The following is a 20,551-nucleotide window of genomic DNA, read 5'->3' as shown; positions in this document are numbered from 1 at the left end:
TGCCCAAGGAGGGTTGGAACAATCTTATTAACAATACAATCATGCAAATAAGTCTGCATAACTGGGGTATATAACTTTTACTTCATGGGCGTTTGTGTGCAATTTAGCAAACGAGAGTGCTGGAATTTAAAACCTACCCAAATTATTTAGGAAAAATGAGTGCAATATAACTTGCACTTTCAAAACTAAGTTGCACAGTGCACACTAAAGATTGTTTAGTATTTCAGAAGCAAATACTATTAATATTTGAATGTTTCAAAAACAAGTTTAGTTGAAGTATGTTTTATTCCCAAAATTTCCAATGTAAATATGCTTCCATACTAACTTTGACATTAAATTTTCACAGCCTTTTCTAATCGTACAAAAATTGAAATCATTTTTTATACCATTGGCATTTAACAAATCGTTTCAATACAGCAATAAAAATGTTTTTTTTTATTTTAAACCCTAACCTTCACAAGTTGGTGGAGGTTTGTTCCATTGAGCGCCACCATTGCTTAGTGGAGTGTCGCATCGAAGGGTGGCAGCCCCCTCAATGTTATAACCCTTGTGACACACAAACTCACACTCTGCGTTAAACTTGTTGCCGCCAGGACACGACAAGTTGCCATTAGAGGGCGCCATTAAAGGTGGCTGACATAATAAGTCTGGGGGAAAAAGAAAAAAGTTCTATTTAAAAAGGAAAAAATATTGAATGAAGGAAGTTTAAGTGCTAACAACACAAAGAAAGAAGGGCTTTATAACAGAATACACATTGTGTATATGTATGTATCAGTAGGGTTGTTTAAAAAAACACTTTTTTGTCAAATTTCAGTGGGGACCCCCTGGAATTGTAAAAACCCCACAAACCATTTTTCTTCTTTTTTTTGCATTGCTTTGCAATTGAATAGCCATAAATAAACCTGTTTTGCAGTAAAAAAGTGAGTAGTCATTGTACAAATGTCACATTTCTACAACATTTGTTAGGCTGTTATGTACGAAAAACGGCTTAAAATTTTAAAATAAAGTAAATGCAGCAAACATGACATCAAATTAATAAAATAGTGCATTTAGTAATTCACACAATTATATCAATTACTTATCTAAAGTTCAAAAAATGTGCTAAAAAGCCATTTTATGTATAAAAAAAAACAAGTACAATTCAGACCAGAAAATGTAAATATTAAGGTTTTCCAATTTTTACTTTTTCTGACTTCTTTAGGGATAAACAAAATTCAAACTAAATTTATTAAAAAGTTGAAGTTAAATGGAACACACCTGATGAACAAACAGGTGTTTCGCCATTCCAGAAAGCCCTTTGGTTTTCTTGAACACAAGCGATAAAAGAAGGACCTTTAACGAACAAGCCAGGTGGGCAGTTGAACATACATTGTGAGCCTGCTTCATTGCTGTCTGTGCAATTAAACGTCAGCTCAGATGTTGCATTGATTGGTGGGCATTTCACATTATCTGGAAAAAATGCAGTTATTTTATCAGGTGATGCTCAAGTGTTTAAATGTGGATAGAAAAGTGTAGAAAAGATGTAAAACAATTTTTTTATTACTTTAAAAATGTGTTGGTTGTGAATAGGTTTAAATATGGTACTATAAGTCTAAAAGTCCACAAATATTTTTCAAAACATATCACAAAAACCACAAGTAGTACGAATTACATTTAATGCAACTTTTTCAGTATTTTATTTTACCAATCATTATTGTTATTACAATACCTTCACATATAGGCATGGGTGAATCCCATTCTGAATACGATTGGTTTATTTGTAAACATGAAATAACATTGTTTCCGATAAGAACTTTTTCTTTGTCGCAAACAAATTCACAAACTGTTCCTTTCCCGTGAACATAATTACAAATACTTGATCCACCTTCGATATTTGTTTCATTCAAACTGCAACCGGAGCCTGAAAAACAAAGCAAATCTAAACAGAATGAAAAACAAACTAAAACTAAAGGAACAATGACAAAAAAAAGTTCAGGGTATAATTTTAATAATTTTGTGAGAAAACCAGTTTTAAAGACTTAAGTAAAAATTCATTTACAATTTGTTTAATCAAACAAACCTGGGCAGTTGTTATCTGTGATCTTTAAAACAACTTCTGACAACAATTCATTTAACTTGAGGTAAGTTGTTGGTCCAAGAAAGAATAAATTATGATCGAACTCAGAAAAATCCTCTTTGTTTGAACCTTCCATTCCAACAACAACTATCTTGAATCCTAATAAATACAAAATAAGATCATTAGAAGCTTAAACATGAATTAAACGACACTCTATTATAAAATCATGGACATTTTTAAACAGGACATTGTTTCAGGTATTTCTTTTTAACTAAACTAATGTTTAAAAGTTGTTCTAAATTAGCTGAAAAATATACAATAAAAAAAATATTACAAAAAAATAGCATATTGTTACGTGCTTAATTAGCACTACAAAATTATCACCGGTTGCTAATTACGCCGACTGTAAATTCTAACATTCATTATTAATTTTGCGCCTTTGTTCTTAAATGTAGGGCTATAGGAATTAGGTTTTCGCATTTCGAGACATGTATAATTGTATATTAACGTAATATTCTTGTGCGCTGTGGTGTTCGCCGTTAATTGGACTTTAGACATGTTTTTTCCTGTCTCCAAACATTTCTGCAAATCTCACGATTATTTATCGCTTGTTTTCCGGCGCGGTTTAACTTCTCACTAAAAGGTCCGCCCAACGTTATCTTTCCACGAAACGGCCGCCCTGTAAGGCAGGCCTGGGGTTTCCGGGAGCGCGTCGGTTCCCGTGAAAAGGAGTTTTGTTTTAGCGTATATTACGAGCGGCTCACCGCCTACACAGCGGAGAGAGACGTCTGGGTGTAGCCTTGTGAAATTAGCGAGTAAAACTTTAAGTTTCATTATGCTCTGTCTGTCGCCTTTGTAAGTAATTGTGTGTGTCTAAGTGTCATTATTGTTTGTGGTGTGGTAATATTCTACTCTTGCAACCAATACATCTGTACATTGGGTTTTCTTGTTGTGGTCTTTAATATAAGTTCTCTTTGGTAGGTTATTTATTGCCCGAAAATTAAGGACTCACAGCGACTTTACAGGAGGCCTAGGTAATTTTCTAGAATTACTAGTAAAGTCGTAACAATATAGAAAGTCAATTAAAAAAAAATCAAATTTTTGAGATTTTTTTAACAAAATTTTAACATAAACAAATTTTTTCTGTAAAATTAACAACCTGAACTAATTAGTTTTTCAGCTTCTTTTAAAATGTTTGTTTGGACAGGACCAGTTTGTAGGAAGAGCAGAATAGGTTTGGCGAGTCCTCGTCCAAATCTTTTAATGTAATCATAAGAACTTGATAAGAAGTTTGTGCTCCAACAGTTTGGTATCGTCACTATTTCCTTCACGATTCCACGAAACATGTCGTACTTTTCACTAACTGCTGGCTTTCTCTGGAAATATGAAAGATAAAAAAGCAGGATTACTATTTATTATTAATTAATTTACACAAACCTAGGAAAAAAATGAGATATAAATGAAACAACAAACATATTTTTAAGCCAAATTAATACAATATGTAGAGTAAGAAAGCATATTTCATACAATGCAAATACAGGAGTCAAATTTAACATAAAAAGTGTTTTGTAAAATTATAATCTATTGAATATACTGTTGCTGCCAGGCATTATATAATTATAAAGAGGTTATTCTGACAAATATCTGTTCAACGCCTCTATTGCTAGCTATACTGAGTACATTAAAAAAATCTGAAACAGGATAGTTATAGTTATAGTTAACTTTCAAATTATATGTTCAACTATTTATATTCTAATATATATCATTACCACTAGTTATACCCTTCAAACCTGGAAATTATTTTCACAAACATTAGAGTCAGTTTGTCCGACCCAAACCCAGGAATATCCAGCGAATATAGTTTTGTGCAGAGCGTCGAGTGTATTTCCAAACAAGTTCAAGACATCTGTGTGTTCCAAACTACTTGGCTCATTCAGCAGCAAAAATACATCAACGATGCTATTATCACAAACTAAATGTGAAGTAAAAACATGTTACTAACAGATTAATTACATACATTCGAACTGGTATTTTTTTAGGCAATACTAGCATGTTAACTTCACAAATGTTTTTTTTTAATTATAAAATTGTAACCAGAGTTTTGGCCATTAGAAACTAATGATAAAAATATTCTTAAACTTTCTGATTACTCACCAACGGAAGGTGTGGATGAACCATTCCCAATAAAGCTTTCTAGAAAATTAAACAGTTAAATCAATTTAGGTTCACTAAAATAAAAATCGGCAAGATATCACAAACAAATTACTGCAGTTTTTGGATTTCCGATCCCAGGCAAGTTGTTGTTCCGCTTGATTGAGTTTGCAAACATACACATCTGATTGTTGGTCATCACACGTCACAATACAAGTCGAGTTGAGGTGGTTTGTGTTGTCACAATCAGCATTGTCTTCATACAATAGAGACAATGGGGGAGTGCAAAAACGAGGGATTTCTGGAAAAAAATTATAATCTTAAAACAGAAGTTGAAATCTTATTTTTCTGATATCCATTATTTTAACTTTTTGTACTCAATGCTTTAAAGTTACTTTGAGAGTTATATATAAATTTTTGAAGTTGAATTTATTTGATTCCTATAATTTATTGATATTTCAAAACGACAATTATGATGGCATACCTTCACATGTTGGCTACTGATATGCCTGGTTCTTATAAATACAACAAACCAATTCACCTTCACATATTGGTTGGGGAGAATCCCACTTTGAAGCATTAACACATTGTATGGGACTTTCCCCAACTAGAGAGTAGTTTGGTTCACAAGAAAAAGTACATTCTGATGACATCATAAATTGGTTTGAACAAGTGAAAGAACCGTGGGATATTTCATCAAGAGGTGAACATTCAACCGACCTTAAATACAAAAGATGTAACACAAACTAAAAACTTCTAACATGACAGTTTTTAAATAAATATACCAGTTATAAACCAATATTTAGTAAAATCTTGCAACATTTTAAAATCAAAACAAGTAAAACTAAATAATTTCTAGTATTCATACTTCAAATACAAATATTCTATAGCACCAATGTAAAAAAGCTGGTTTATTATCCTAACAACAGGTTATTTACTCAACACAGTCAGGAACTTTATGTGTCCATTGTGAGTCGATGCACTCAATGCTCCCATCTCCCTTCAAAGTGAATCCAGCTGAACAAGACAACACACAAGTTGACCCAAGCTTATTGCCGTCCGTGCATTCAACATTACCGTTTGCTTGGTCAGGCAACACTTCACATGACATGTCTGGAATAAAAAGTAATTTGTTTGACTCAAAAAATGGAGAAAAATTTACCTCAATTGAATTTAAGAAGTTTAACCTTATCTGATATCTGTAACAACCTTCAAATATTATGGTTTAAAACTTATAGTTTTATTGCATTTGGTGAACTAAGAAATAATAATTGTTTTACCAAACCTTTACACGTAGTAATCTTGTTAGACCAGGTTCCAGAAATACAAATTATTTGATTGACAGATCCTTCCAAACTAAATCCTTCATTACAATGAAACCAACATTCAGACATTGCTTTAACATCATCAGTGCAATTTACAGTTCCATTAAATAATTCAATAGATGGGCATGATGACACTGAAAATATATCAGAATAAAAAAATAGAATTTTTATAAGATTCAAAATGTATATGATCAGAATTTATTAGTCGGGTATATAATTATATATAGTGTAAACACACTCACACTGACAACTTGGTGCATCATTGGACCATTGTAAGTTGCTTGCGTCACAGAGTGTAGCAGTGGCACCCTCTAGTGTATATCCTTCGTTGCAAATAAACGTACACTCGGAGTTTGCTATCATTCCATTTGTACAATCCATCTCTGCATTCGATGGAGCAGAAAGGGTCGGGCAAGTGTTTTCTACAGAGAAGAAAATACATGTTGAAAGTAAAACCCTTCAAATTTAATAATAAAAACAGACCATCTCATGTTAGTTGCATTAAAAAAAGTATTGCATAAACAACAAGACAATCATAATAGCATTTCAATTATTTTGGTCTAGTAATAAGCTGAACTAAAAAACTTTCTGTAAAATAGGAAGCCAAAAAGACGCATTTACAGAACTTGGAAATCAAACAAGAAATTGCCATTTACCTCTACATGTAGGCACATCATTAGTCCATGTTTTTTCCCCACTACATTGTAAAGTAGGGTGGCCTTCTAGTGAATAACCATCCTTGCAAGTAAACTCACAAACTGAACCAGTTTTCATCTCCAATGTACAAGACATTAATCCATTTTCAGGTGCACTTATATCACTGCAGATGGATCCTAACCAAATAAAAAAAACATTGCAAATATGTTGGCAACGCTAAAAGCTGCCAAGGGGTTCAGAGAAAAGCATCTTCTTGCCACACTTAAATACAACTAGAAAACACAAGTATAAATCAATACATATCAAATTTAAAAAAAGTTGTTTATTGGAATAAACCCTAAAGTTGTTTATTGGAAATGACTAGTTTGATCTTAGTATAGCCTTGAATAGGTCAACCCAGTGTCATTGGAGAGTCTGAAATAGATGGTGAATCTCAAAGAAATCTCAAGGGTGAACACTAAACAGCCCCAAAACAGGTAGAAAACAGATATCCAGGTTGTTTAGCGTATGGGAAAACAATGTTGCATTTTATTTTTTTCCATATATTTAGTTCCACAGTCCCAAATAAATGTTGGCTTCTGTTCTATAGAAGGTCAGCTCCTTTGTATAATGAAAGTTAATTTTGTGAATATAAAAAACATAATAAATTGATTTCAAAGAAAACTTTATAGCAAGCCTTGGTATGTTAAACTTCTCGCAGAATGGGTATCTTAAAATTAAACTTTAAAGATGGTAAGTCAGTAATCGTCAAAACGTATAAATTTATTTTCACTCAATTGAAAAAAAGAAAAATTGAAGGTGAATTTTTTTAATCAACAAGCAACACTTACTTGAGCATTGTGGGGGTTCAGTTTTTTCAAACTCCCAGTTGTTGGTAACAACACAAGTAGCTTTATCCGAACCAGACAGAAAAAAAAATTCTTCACAAGTAAAAGATGCTATAGAATCAGCAACAAAGCCATTGTTGTACTTTGTTCTTATGCTTCCTTCACTTTTTAAATTTAGGTTAGTGAGTTCCACACAATCAGTCATGACATCTTGAAAAAATATGTAAAAATGAAATGCAGCTATTTTTAACAAAAAATTACTCATAAAATTTTCTCACCTGAAATGCAACTACCCAAACAAATAAAAAAAACACTCCAGATCATTTTTTTTAGAGGGTTGATGGCTCACATGTGATTTTTATTAAGTTGAAAAGCTTTAAGACATAACATTTCTTCCGGTGATTGAAATCAACTGGACAGTAGGTCTACAGTTCATGGCACTCCAAACTATGTTACTATGCAGAATGTAGAACACAAGAACGCACGGCGTAATGTTATGGCAGTGGTTCTCAACCGGGGTGCCGCAGCTTTTACCTTGACCAAACAAGTTTTGTGGAAAAAAATTTTTTTGGTTACAATAAAAAAAAAATTTTGGTTCCAATAAATCAAAGCGAAATACATTTGCATCATACAATATTGGTGCCTCTACAGTTGGTTTTCAAAACTGTGACAAGTTTGTCCGGGAGTTTTCTTGTTTAAAAACGGGCACCAATCGATTCGATATTGGCCATAATATAATAATTGCTTTAACAGTTAGGCTATTTTCACTTTTTTATTTTACTGTTAGCAAACTCTGGTAGCGAGTTTTTAGATTTAAGTAAATTGGAATTATAGAAATTGACAAACGAGAGTCAAAATAGTTATGAACCATATATAATTAATTAAGTTATAAGTAGCCTACATTAATTTATATGGACTCCAGCCATAAGACCAAGATAAGAACAACACCAACGTCAGAATAAAACACAATTCGGAATAAGACCAAAATAGCACTAATACCTATAGTATTAGTACCGTCTAAATCGTAATAAGTCCTAAATCCGTCGGAATAAGACCTAAAAGGTCAAAATCAGGCCTAAACAACACTTTAACTAACCCCAAACCCCACCCCTAAGTACATCACTAACTCCCCTAAAAGTTTCAACACTAACCCATTTTCTAACCCCACCCATTACCCACCAATAACCCCAAACAGGACAAAAAATCCAGTGCTGAAACAGCGGCGCCCTGACGGCGCCGGTCAGACTAGGGCATCCAAACGTAGTCACCAAAACGGCCGATGCCAGACCGATGGCCCCCGATCGTCCCATACCCTCTACTTACAGGTTCGGGCGTTATTCTGGCCATTTAGGCCTTCTTTCGATGAATTTAGGCCTTATTCCGATGAACTTAAGTCTTATTCCGATGAAATTAGAACTTATTCCGATGAATTTAGGCCTTATTCCGTTGAATTTAGGCCTTATTCCGATGAATTTAGAACTTATTCCAAAGAATTTAGGCCTTATTCCGTTGAATTTAGGCCTTATTCCGATGAATTTAGAACTAATTCTGATGAATTTAGGCCTTATTCCGACAGATTTAGGTCTTAGTCAGACGATTTTGATCGAATGCTGTACTGGATATTACTGCGTATTTGGCTTTATTATGTCGTTTGTCTTAATACTATGGTTTTATAGATTTTTGGGCTTTATGTATTGTTGCTTTTTAGGTCTTATTGTGTGTTCCCATTTATATACTGAAATCCCTGTTCAAATTTAAAAATACCTATGGTCTACCTGGGGACAATCTCATTGTGAGAACCTCTTTAATTAGGCCGAGAAAAATACTGTTTATATCAAGTAATTTTTTTTAGAAAAAGTTGCCTATATTTATAAAGACCAATTTTACCAAAATTTGTATTTTTAACAATCACAGCGATAAACTTGAATTTAAAAGGTCAAATTATGGGGCTGGTCGAAAATCCTGCCACTTTTTCACCACTAAATTGCACACTTAACTTTCGGAAAAAAACAATGAATTGAGGAAGGATTCTGAACTTTAAGTCTAAACAAAATATGATTGCAGCAGACATGCACGCTTGATCAACCCACACACTAATCCAAAATGTTGTATTTTCAAATTTTGTAAAAACATGGATTTTGTAACCATGTTGGATATTTCCCCAAATCTCTGCAATAGTAGTCACGAATAACGCTAAACACACACTAAGGATAAATAAATAAACGTTAACACAACTCTACAACAATATTAACCCCTAAAATGTTGTCTGCTCTTCCAAATAGCTCTACAGCTGTTTATACTTAAGAAAAAAGGGCGCTCTTTCACTATTGTACGTAAAAATTAATAAAAAATTGTTTTTCTTCAAATGCCGCATAGCACAACACATATTGTTTGGGCAAGGCTTATATCGGCGCTGGTCTAGAATCCTACCACAACGAAACACCATTTGGGTTAGGGTGCGGGTTAGCGTTTGGGTTAAGGTGGGTCAAGTATTATTATTAAACAAAGAATATAATAATACTTGACCCACCCACACCCGAACGCTAAACCGCACCCTAACTCAAATTTTGTGCGTTGATTTTAGAACTGTGGTAGGATTCTAGACCAGCGCCCTTATATCACATATTGTATAGGTATTGGTTTGGGTTAGGGTGCGGGTTAGCGTTTGATTGAGGGCGGGTCAAGTTATTATTGATAATAAACATAATATTACTTGACCCACCCAAACCCAAACGCTAACCCGCACCTTAACCCAAACAATATGCGTTGTGGTATGCGGTATTATTATTATTTTTTTTTTTTTGCATAACTTTTCACGTACAATAGTGAAAGAGCGCCGAAAAAAGTTTATAAGTGTTCATTCTAGAACAAGGTTTGTCTTATCTGTCTTAAAGTCGCGACTGTAAACGACCTTAAAATATTAATCAACGCCTAAACCCTAACAATGTTACCCCCCAAAATGTTTTAACATCGTTTTCGCTATAGCGATGTTTTCTGCTGGAATTTATTTACATCGTTCTCGCTGTAGCGACAGCCAACGCTCACAAACCAAATCTGCATAGGGCTCACAATCAGTGCATTGTCCAAGACCTCAAGGTCTAAAAGTCAAACTTTTCTGCCTTAGGATGCGCTGATTGTCATAGACTTTTTTGCTTAGAAATGCACTGATTTCTGACGGATCGGGTGTTTTTACAGTAACGAAAGCTGGAAATTGCTCATGAAATGAATAAATTTGAGACACAGAATCCAAATATGTTAGCAAAATAAACTCCCTGACGAAAATGTGGTAGGATTCTAGACCAGCGCCCAAATTCGACCAAAGCAATTAAAAAACAACTATAGTAGTTGCAGAAAACGGCCGGCGCAACTGATGCGGATGTTATAACATTTTACGTTTTTAATGCTTAAATTTTAAACAATTTTGGGCTTGTTTCGCGCAATGACGTTAATGGCTATTTTTTCCCCAACAGTTGGTTCTATTTTACTTTCACCCACTGTAATATACTAATTCCAAGTAACTTAATATAACCAAATTTCTGTCATCCTTAAGGCACACTACATATCGCGTTGCCAGCGTTAACGGCAAATTTCCTCGCTTCTAACCGAAGGCGTCAAAGTTAAAATATTTCAACTTTTCCGCAACCGAAAGCGTTTTTTAAAAATGTTTGACGTTAACGCTAGAAGCGTCTAGTGAAGTGGTTCTCAACCTTTTTCTTTTGTGGCCCATTTACGTTGCAAATAAATTCTGTGGCCCAATAGTTTTATGAAAGAAAAAAACTGTAAAATAGGTTTAGAACAAAACACAGCAGAACATATTTTAAAACAGAATATTTAGTCAACCGCGCATTAGTGAGATACTTGCAACTGAACAATAAATTTACATTCCTTTTTAATTCCTCCCCAAGCCATTATTCCTGTAAAATTAAATATAGTGGCACAAATGAAACCAAATCTAGCAGTTTTTAAATTAGTCTGTGGCCAACCTCAAAAGTTTCCACGGCTCACCAGTGTGCCATGGCCCACTGTTTGAGAACCGCTGGTCTAGTGTGAACCAGCCTTTACGTTACTGCAGCAAACCTTTGGTTAAACTAACAGAAGAGTGAAGCGACAAAAAAGAAAAACCAGAAGAAACAAATAGGGAGAAAAGAAAAGGGCGTTAAAATGTCCGATCTTGTGGTATCATTACTCGTATGAATTAAAGTTTTTTTCGGAAAATCTATTCAACCCTAAAGCGCATATATACTGTGGCAAGTTTCACAGTGTAAAGTTTGTAAACTCATCAACATCTACTAAAAACAATTTCTTAAAATTTTGACTGTTAGGGCAAACAATGTGCGAATCTCGTACTTGTGCCTATTTAGGTCACGTTTTACATTAAACAAAGAAAACTCAAAGTATAAAAACCTGAGTATAACCAGGATCAGACATTTTGTTAAAGGAATATATATTTCGCCTATACTGGCATCGTCAGTTCCTGTGAGTAAAATACACATCGAAAAGTAAAAATCAAATAAAAAAAAAATAAAAAGCATTTTAAAGCAGTATAGGTCATTTAAAAGCTTCGCTAAAATCCAGTTGACTCATTAACGGCTTTTCTAAAAATGTAATTTCAAAACACTTCGAAATAGCGGATTTAAGTTTCGACATGTGTTTGTGGATGCGAGCCACAATAAATGAATATTTATTGCAATTAAACAAACGAGAAACGGTACATTTTACGATACGTTTAATGAATATACGTCCGTATACGTAGTGCGATCTAGACTCCACAAGTGAACGGTGAGACTTCTAATTTTGACATAAATGCAAATCACTTAGCCTATAACATATTCCAGGGCTGGGTTGGAATCGTCTTATGGTTTTCCAAAATATTGACATTTACATTAAAAGTTTTGCCAGTTGCAATCAAATAAACGCAATTACTTTTTAGACTGTACGGTTGGCCATGTTTTTGTGCGAGCAATAGTGTCATCCAACTTGTCGAGAGCCTTTTTAATTTTCAGTGAAAATTTTTCACTGACTTTTGTCGTTTTGCGTACATTAAATAATGAATCAAGGTGGTTGGTTTTTATTAAATTAAGACGGTTTTGTTCAAAAAGTGCGTTAGGCGTGCCCCAAGGATGGCTTGTTCAAAAATTGGAACCTATGTCCATAAAATTCCCCTCAGCTGACAGAAATTCAAAATAATTAGCTATTGAATCCAAACAACAATCTAGCAAAACTTTAGGCTTGTTTATTTATTATATTTTAAAATTAACAGTTAGTCATATTATTCTCGTTCAGCACGTAAGAAGTTCCATACGTAGCACAATGTATGTTTTAAATGTGACAACATAAAGCCGAAAATATCTCGCAGTGATTGCTTCTGAAAACATATTAATCTTGTAAGTTGATCTGTCGTGGTTTCCGATGAATATCTGAAATGTAGACTATTTATTTACAGTATTTGATTTTTGATAGAAAGTCCCAAAAAAATATATGTTTTGTCTCATTTAACTATACGTAAAAGCAATAGTATTACAGAAACCTATTCACTACGCAGTTTGAGAACACTTATTCAGCCGTGTGTACCATGGCACTAATAAAAGTTTTCCTATTGTATAAATTTGTATAAAAAGTTAAAGACCAAATTCAAATCACAATCTAGATCTAGACCATATAAGGATTTTAGCCATACAAACGCTAAAAGTTGTTTCGTTCAAGTTTTTATTCAATAAATCAATTTAGCTAATAATTTATTTTAGGAGCTTGGCGAGAAACAAATTTGGCTGTTGAATCGTAATTAGCACTTCTCTAATTTGAAAGTTTTAAAGATAAACACAAAATTCGAAAAAAGGAGGAAAAGCGAAAAGGAGGAATATAGTTTGTGCGGTACCATGAGACTGTTGAGTAAATACAATACAATTTGTTTTCCAAAATCATCTCGATTCAATACGTCACGTCTCCTCCTAAATGTAGCACGGGTTCGACCGAAAACAGCAAGTTTCTTAAAGCTATGGATTGTATGACGTAACTTTATGACGTAAATTTAAGATGTATACTGGTATACTCTATATTTATTTCATGGATTTGCCCCTGATCCATATTTATTTATTTGTTTATTTTTGCAAAATGCAAAAAAAGCTATATAAAGGTCCAAACCCACCTTGTCTTGACCATCCGCTTTAATAAAAAAGAGTTGATCAGTGTGATTACCGTACGACATTTTAAAGGAAGAAATCCACAAATCATTGTATTGATAGCCTTGCGTTATGATTCCCGTGGTTCGTTTTGGTTGGACAAAGCTTACCTGAATCCAGTTTTCCGGCCATTTCTCTTCTAAATATGATAATATGTAGAATATTTATTTCAGTAAGTATATGCATATCGTCCGCTATCAATTCATACTTTATAGCTCTTCTGCCAGTATCAAATGGCATAAGAAATATATAAATTTACGAATTTACCAATTTAGAAATGTAAATTCGTATCGTGTTGTCTTTGGCAAACATGCCACTCCAAAATATGAAAGTTTCAATTGTCCCTATAATACAGAATTTACGTTACTTTGGTCTGGGAGCCAAGTGCCGCGATTGGTTCGGTCGTTTGACAAGTTGTCAAGCCTTGCAAAATACGGAGAATACGAAATGGAACTAAAGGAAGATGCCGTCATCGCTGAGTTATTTAATTTTCCAGTTTTTATTCCGACAGAACAAGAGTCTGAAACAAAGAGTATATTAGCTTTACTTATATAACCTGTTCGTGTAGATATCATCCAGTTACCAGGATTTTGTTTGTATCGGAACATGGTTCTTTCGGCGTGGTTATTTTGCTGAATTGCTGTAACATAATGCAGAATTATTACTAGTTCCTAGGAAATTAGCATAACGAAATACATTCATATTTATGCGAATAGGGGTTTTCAGCTATTAAAAGTAGATGTATTAACCTTTAGACTTCGATATGATGTCCCTCTGTCGTTTTACTCGCTCAATTTCGCACTGGCAAGTCCCAATGCGTCCCGCAGTTCCTTTGTGACCAGGAAGACCAACAAGGCCAACTGGGCCAGGCGGACCGACAACGCTTGTGTTGGAACCTGGCGCCGGTAATTCCTCAATGGTCATAAAAATATTTTCCTCGCATCGTATAAAACTGATCGACGTTGCAAGTTGGAGCACAAGTAGGCATATAGTGAACTTAAACATCCTTGATATCAAGTCTGTCGCATTGCGCGTTGGTAACTTCTGCAAATAAACCCATACATGAACTGACCAGCGAAAAAACAATGTCATTAACTTTTACAGTGTTTAATCTTACCTTCTTTGTTTCTGAAAAACTGCACTGAAAACTTGGTTCTTTCAACTAGAAATATGCTCGCTTAACTTAAAAACAATCAAATAAGCTAAAACTACCGTAAGCACTAATATTGTGATAGCAACGTAAGCGGAAAACAAATCATAACTTTGTCGGCTGGCCACAGTGATTCATAGAAAATGCCGATGCAAATAAATAATTTATAAACTCGAATGAACTTGGATATTTCATACCCGGTAGTTCATATTTTTTACGACTGGGAGTCATGTTTGGAAATCTCCCCAAAACAAACGTAACCATCACCAAACACAAGTATTTTAATCAAAAAACTCAATTAATCTTATTTCTACATCAAGGCTATCTTTCATTAATTAAAATGTGGGAAACTATGGATTGTAACAACAAAATAAACATAAATAGGAAGTAAGTGGTTATTGCCAGCGTGACAAGAAACGAAATGCATGAAGTGCTACAAAATCCATGAAACAACTTTTACAGCAATAACCTTATTCAACGAAGAGGAAACAGCATGTGGCCTTATATGGAATGGAAAAAGGCGTTTTTGAGTAAACTCATCGAGGGCTCCTCATAAAGTATGTAAATGTTGCACGGAAACCCTTGGTTTCTTGACTCGGTGTAAACCGAAAGCAATCAGGTTCGGAGAAGGCACAGTGTGATGGGATTCTCAGAATTACCCTAACGATTAATACTTCTAATTGCCAACTAGTGCGAAATCAACACCATATGTCCATATGTGGTATTAACCTGCGTCCGCCAGGGTCAGTGCAACTTTCTGCACTTTTTGTCATGCCATTTTTCATTTTTGCTGTATATGCTTGTTTGGAATTTAGCTTTATTAAAACAATCAGCGGGAGCCTTGTCTGGTCGGTGAATATTGGCATGTCTTTTTTACCTACCAAAAGCAGAGACTTTTAGGCTATCTCAATTGGTTTGTAATATAGCTGTACTATTAAGTAACACCTCTCCAACCTAAAACATTTTTACCAAAATAAACAAACTGTTTGGTGTTCTTAAAGCTACTTGGTTATGATGTCACGTTTAGATGTAAATTTGTTACGTAAGTTGGTGTCATAATCTCTGACATTTTTTCATGGCTTTCGCCTTATTTAATTAATATTAACATTTTTTCATAAAATTTCGAGCCTGGCGTAACCCGACTCTGTAAAATACTAGTTTTTACGTCATGCTAAAGTGAACCGGCTTTGTTAACAGGTTCGGGTACGGTTAAGATTCACGTTCTTTCAAATCATTCGGTTCAGTTCCGGTTTGGCTCCTTAAAATCTTACAAAAAACGGTTACGGTTCGATTCCCTGAAAAAAAGTTTAAATTTTAACAAAACTACTGAAACTCACCGAGTTTATATTACATAAATTAAATAGCTTTGTTTATATCTTTAATAACTTAAAAATAAAAATTTACTTTTAGTTTTAAAACTTGGTAAAAAACACGAAGTCATTTAAATAGAAAAATTTGACACTTTTGACACTTTTCGAATTCAAAACAAATATTTTTAGATCAGAAATAAATCATAACATATTAATTTCTGTTAAAATGAATTAAAATTAGTGCATAATTTAAATTTATCACACTCCCGAAAAGGTAATTAAAATATTTCACGCATGGCTGCGCATCGTCATGACCTTGACTTTTGTCGTCCTTATATTTGGTAGGTTCTTTTACATCTACAAGTTGAAGGAGAGAGTAATATTTATTTAACAAAAGGTTACAGCTTTGTTCGTTTTAATTTAGTTCAAGTTTATTCGTCCGTTGCTGACTGATAAACGACGGTGCTAGGGCATAAAGTTGGTAAAAGTTCTCGAAGGGCGTTTGAATACGTTTGTGACAAAGATTTATTGTAGCCTACAATACATGTGTTAGTAGCAATATGAAGAAAACTGTTTAAAGGCTGCTGACTGGTAAGTGATTTGTTTTTTTCTTGATGTATTTCAGTATTTCTCGTTCTGAAAATTACCAATCATACTTATTCGCGTTGTGACGTCATAGTGGTACCTTTCGTTAACGACAGTGATTCCCAAACTTTTTTCTCGCGTACCATTTTGAGCTTTTGTACAGTGTTCATGTACCACCTAAGAACAGGTTAGAAATACATTGATTTAAATAGCTAATTGTTGTTTTGGAGTACTTCATTTAGTGTCTTGGCGTCTTCAACATTTTTTCGGGTTTATGCAAAACTCAAGAAAATACTAAGTTAATATTTTGGTCATTTCAAAAAGAAAACTATAAAAATGCCAAAGAAAACAAGAAGATGATTATTGTAGAAAAAATGTGATGTAAACAGTTGAAATTCATAGTAAAACTAATTGCAGAACATAATCAAAGACCTAGTTAGTCAAATAGGAAATTGGATAATTGCAATTCACACGCAAAGAAAGACAACAAACTGTTCAATCCGTTTGTCCAAATTAGAGAGCCCTCGGTGGTTAATTTGTAAACGACTTATGTTCATTTTTATTCGATTTGACTTGAAATAATTTTGACAAGTAAAAAAACAATCGCCCTAATCAGTATACATACGACAATACTACACTGCCGCTATTAAGTAATTACTGCATACAATTAAACCAGCTAACAATTAGCATTTTATTATCTTGAACAAGATAAGTGTTACGTCATAAACGTGCGAAACCTCAAATTAAAGGTAACTAAAACGCAACATGGCAAATTACCCAATCTGAAAGTTTTAAAAGTTGAGAGTTTTCGCAATTTTATACGTATGCTGAAGTTCGTTGCGTACCACCTGAAAGACTCTCGCACCGGTGGTACGCGGACCACAGTTTGGGAACCGCTGGTTTACGATAATAGCTTTTTTTAAACAAATCTCTTCGGTAAACGAATTCAGCTTTATGTTTTACGTTCTTATTTGCTTTTAAACACACTTTTGACATATTGACTAAAAGCATAACAACGATTTTTTTTTAATAAAACAAGCTTTTGTCCCTTTCACAAAATTTAATTAGCCTACACCCGTAAACATAAAATTGTTTTCTTATTTATTCAAAGTATTTCGGACCGTAGGCTAATGGTAATATTTTCATGTTAGTTGACATTTTAGAGGGTTTCATTGCTGTTTTTTTTACTACGGAGGTGATTCTCTCATATACATTCTGTCCCTTTGCAGCCCACTCTACTAAGCCAAACGGTTTAATCAGACATCAAAATAGAAGGATTTTATTTCTAAAACAATTAAAAATTTTCCTACGGGAACGCAAGAAATATAACACTTTTTACCGAAATCACCTCCACCTCTTCACATCGGACTTTTTATACCAAACAGTCATGCTAATAGAGATTCAGTTAGAGTAAGCTACTCTTTTTTCAGAACTGCAATTTAAAACCCCATATATATATATCGGTAAACATTTAATTAAAACATTTTATGCAAACAATAATAACAAAAATAAACACACGAATATTTAGAAAAAAACGCTATACCAGGTAGGCGAAGTAACTAAATAAAATAAACCTATATGTAATATAGAATTTGTCTGAAACAGCGTATAAACATCTAATTACATCACTAAAAACGTAGAATGTTGTAAAATTTTGCTCAACACGTCAGATATTCAAGACGTAGCGCAATATGTATTCTGTAAGTTACAACATGGAATCGAAAATATCTCGCTGTTATTGGTTCCGGGAAGAGATTGAGCTTGTAACTCGTTCTGTCGTGGTTTCCGATGAATATCTGCGCATTAACAGAATATTATTAACTTGTATATCCAGCACCTTTATTTTGTGTCTTAGTTAACGACAACCTCAGGTTTGATGGTAAACAATTTCCTACGCCTTTACATAACTTAACATCATGGCTCTGTAACGAGACAATAGCCATGCTATAAAGCACTCGTTATGGTCTCAAACTATTACCTGATGTATATAACTAGTAATAACTTTATGTGGGGACTGTATTCTAAAAAGTAAAGGTTTTAAGACTGTCCAAGTCCATGTCCAGCCAATTGGATAAAAGTTTCTGTAGCTACAAGAATCTCCTATTTTTTAATTTCTTTTAATTGGTTTACCTTATCTTTTCCCCCTTCTTGTATAAATCTTCTATTGTTGGCTGTGTTACCATATGAGATTTTGAAATTTTTGATCCACACATCGGCATAAGGGTAACCTTGTGTAATTATTCCGGTCACTATGGTAGGTTTGGCCAAATCAACCTGGATCCAGTTGTCTCCTTTGTCTTGATTACAAAGTAAATAATTTAAACTTTCCTTTAATATTTCTGAACCTAAATTTAAACCTATGTATTTTGATTTCCTACAGTTTTTAAATAAAGTTTGGTGCCTGTTTGATAACAAATTTGGTTTTATGGAAATCCCAGCCTCTATATGCAGAAATTAAATTTTGTCACTTATATGCTATGTGTGTTAAAAACCTATTAAGAGAGATAATTCCGAATTTAACATGAATTTATATTTTCATTAAAATTATTAATTTAAAAAAGAATTACACTATTTTTTTTTGTTTTGCGCCCTAAACTATTTTGCAAGTCTTTCTGGGACAGTTTATTTTATAATGCTTTTGATATTTTGTACCAATAGGAAAAATAACTTTTTTTATCTTAGTTAATCGCTTGGTAAATAAATGCGAGCTGCATAGATCATCTATTTATATCCTATAATACAAATGTAAATTATCTTAGGTAAAAGCGGTGTTAACAGCAAGCTGAAACGGCGTTCCGGTAGGAAAAACGATTTTCACCGCTTTCTTAAATGTATTTATTAAGATTTTTAGTCTAAATACATTATTTTTGCACGATATCGAACGATAAGCTCAGGTTCCCTAAGGTTACTGGTTAAACAATGTCATACTTAACCTGTCGCTGAGTGCCAAGCGCATTTGTGAGTTGAGTTTAAAACCATGTTGTCCAGTCTTGCTTGTTCAGGCCCGAATCCGTGTTCTTTATCACTGGACGAGGCGGTTATCGCCGAACTTGAAAGTTCCCGAGACTTAATTCCCACAGAACAATGTTCTATTAATGAAGGCGGTTACTAGTACCTTGTTGTAGTTTACTGAAGGCAAACAGCCACCACTTTACCTGGGTATTGCATGTATATGAACAGAAGAATCCGATAGTTGTCCTCGTGTATCAAAGCTGTAACAAAATAACAGACTTAAGAATTTTCGCGCTTTCAATAATTATGCGATCAATAGTGGAGCGAAGCCAAACCAAAACATTGATAGATGTAGTTGGCGGTTATCATTTTATAATTCCATTGCTTCTCATCTAGAACTTGTTTTTATAATACTCCAATATAATGTATTAAAATTTCGCACTTTACACAATGTCCTTAATTAGTATCCAAAAAAATAACAGATACGCCATCAATAATTTTATAAGGGTTGCTTACGGCTTGTAAGCTTTGAACAAATGGTTAAACTTCAAAAACGAGGTACAAAAAACACAAGATTCTGATAACATCTTTTGAACTTTATGCTTCAACAAATGCAAAATACTAACATAAGTCTTACCCATTGCCGCGAACAAAAGTGCTTTCGCTCTATAAACGCGTTTAATTTCGCACTGGCAAGTTCCAATACTTCCTGTGGTTCCTTTAGGGCCAAGGAGGCCAACAGGGCCAGGCGGGCCGACAATGCTAGTGTTGGAACCAGGCGCCAGTAGCTCTTCTATAGTCATGAAAATGTTGTCGTCACATCGCACCTGCCGAGGTGTTGTTACAAGGCACAGTAGAAATGTTGGCAAAAAAATCTTTTTTCCAAACATATTCGATGTCGACCCTTTCTATTTGAACCTCCTTTAAACTATGAAATACTGTTTAAGGCTTACATTGCATTTTGACGCGTGTCTAAATTAAAATCTCAACACCACGTTTCCTAAAACGCATTTATATTTCTTGGGACATTCAAAGGCTAAAACAAACGTCGGCCTTAGCTAAAGTCCTACCTTTCGAATATTTTCCTATTAGGTTTTCAATCAAGTGTGTTTTTAGCGAAGGCTTTAGATTTTAATCACAAACTATAGCAGCTTACTTTTAATCATTTTGGCAACAATTTTGAGTACAGCGTAAGCGGAAAGGCAAATCATTTAATAACCGGATAATAATTAGTAGGTTGGTTACTGTGGAGACTGTGCAAACATTATCGGCACAAAATTACAACTCAATACAAGAAGCAGGTTCTATTATGCGGACCACAATTAACAATTACTATAACGATTTAATCTATCCATCTGC

The sequence above is a fragment of the Ascidiella aspersa genome, chromosome 7, assembly GCF_963924565.1.
Source record: "Ascidiella aspersa chromosome 7, kaAscAspe10.2, whole genome shotgun sequence".
Lineage (NCBI taxonomy): Eukaryota > Metazoa > Chordata > Ascidiacea > Phlebobranchia > Ascidiidae > Ascidiella > Ascidiella aspersa.
Note: the sequence above shows the minus strand (reverse complement) of the source record.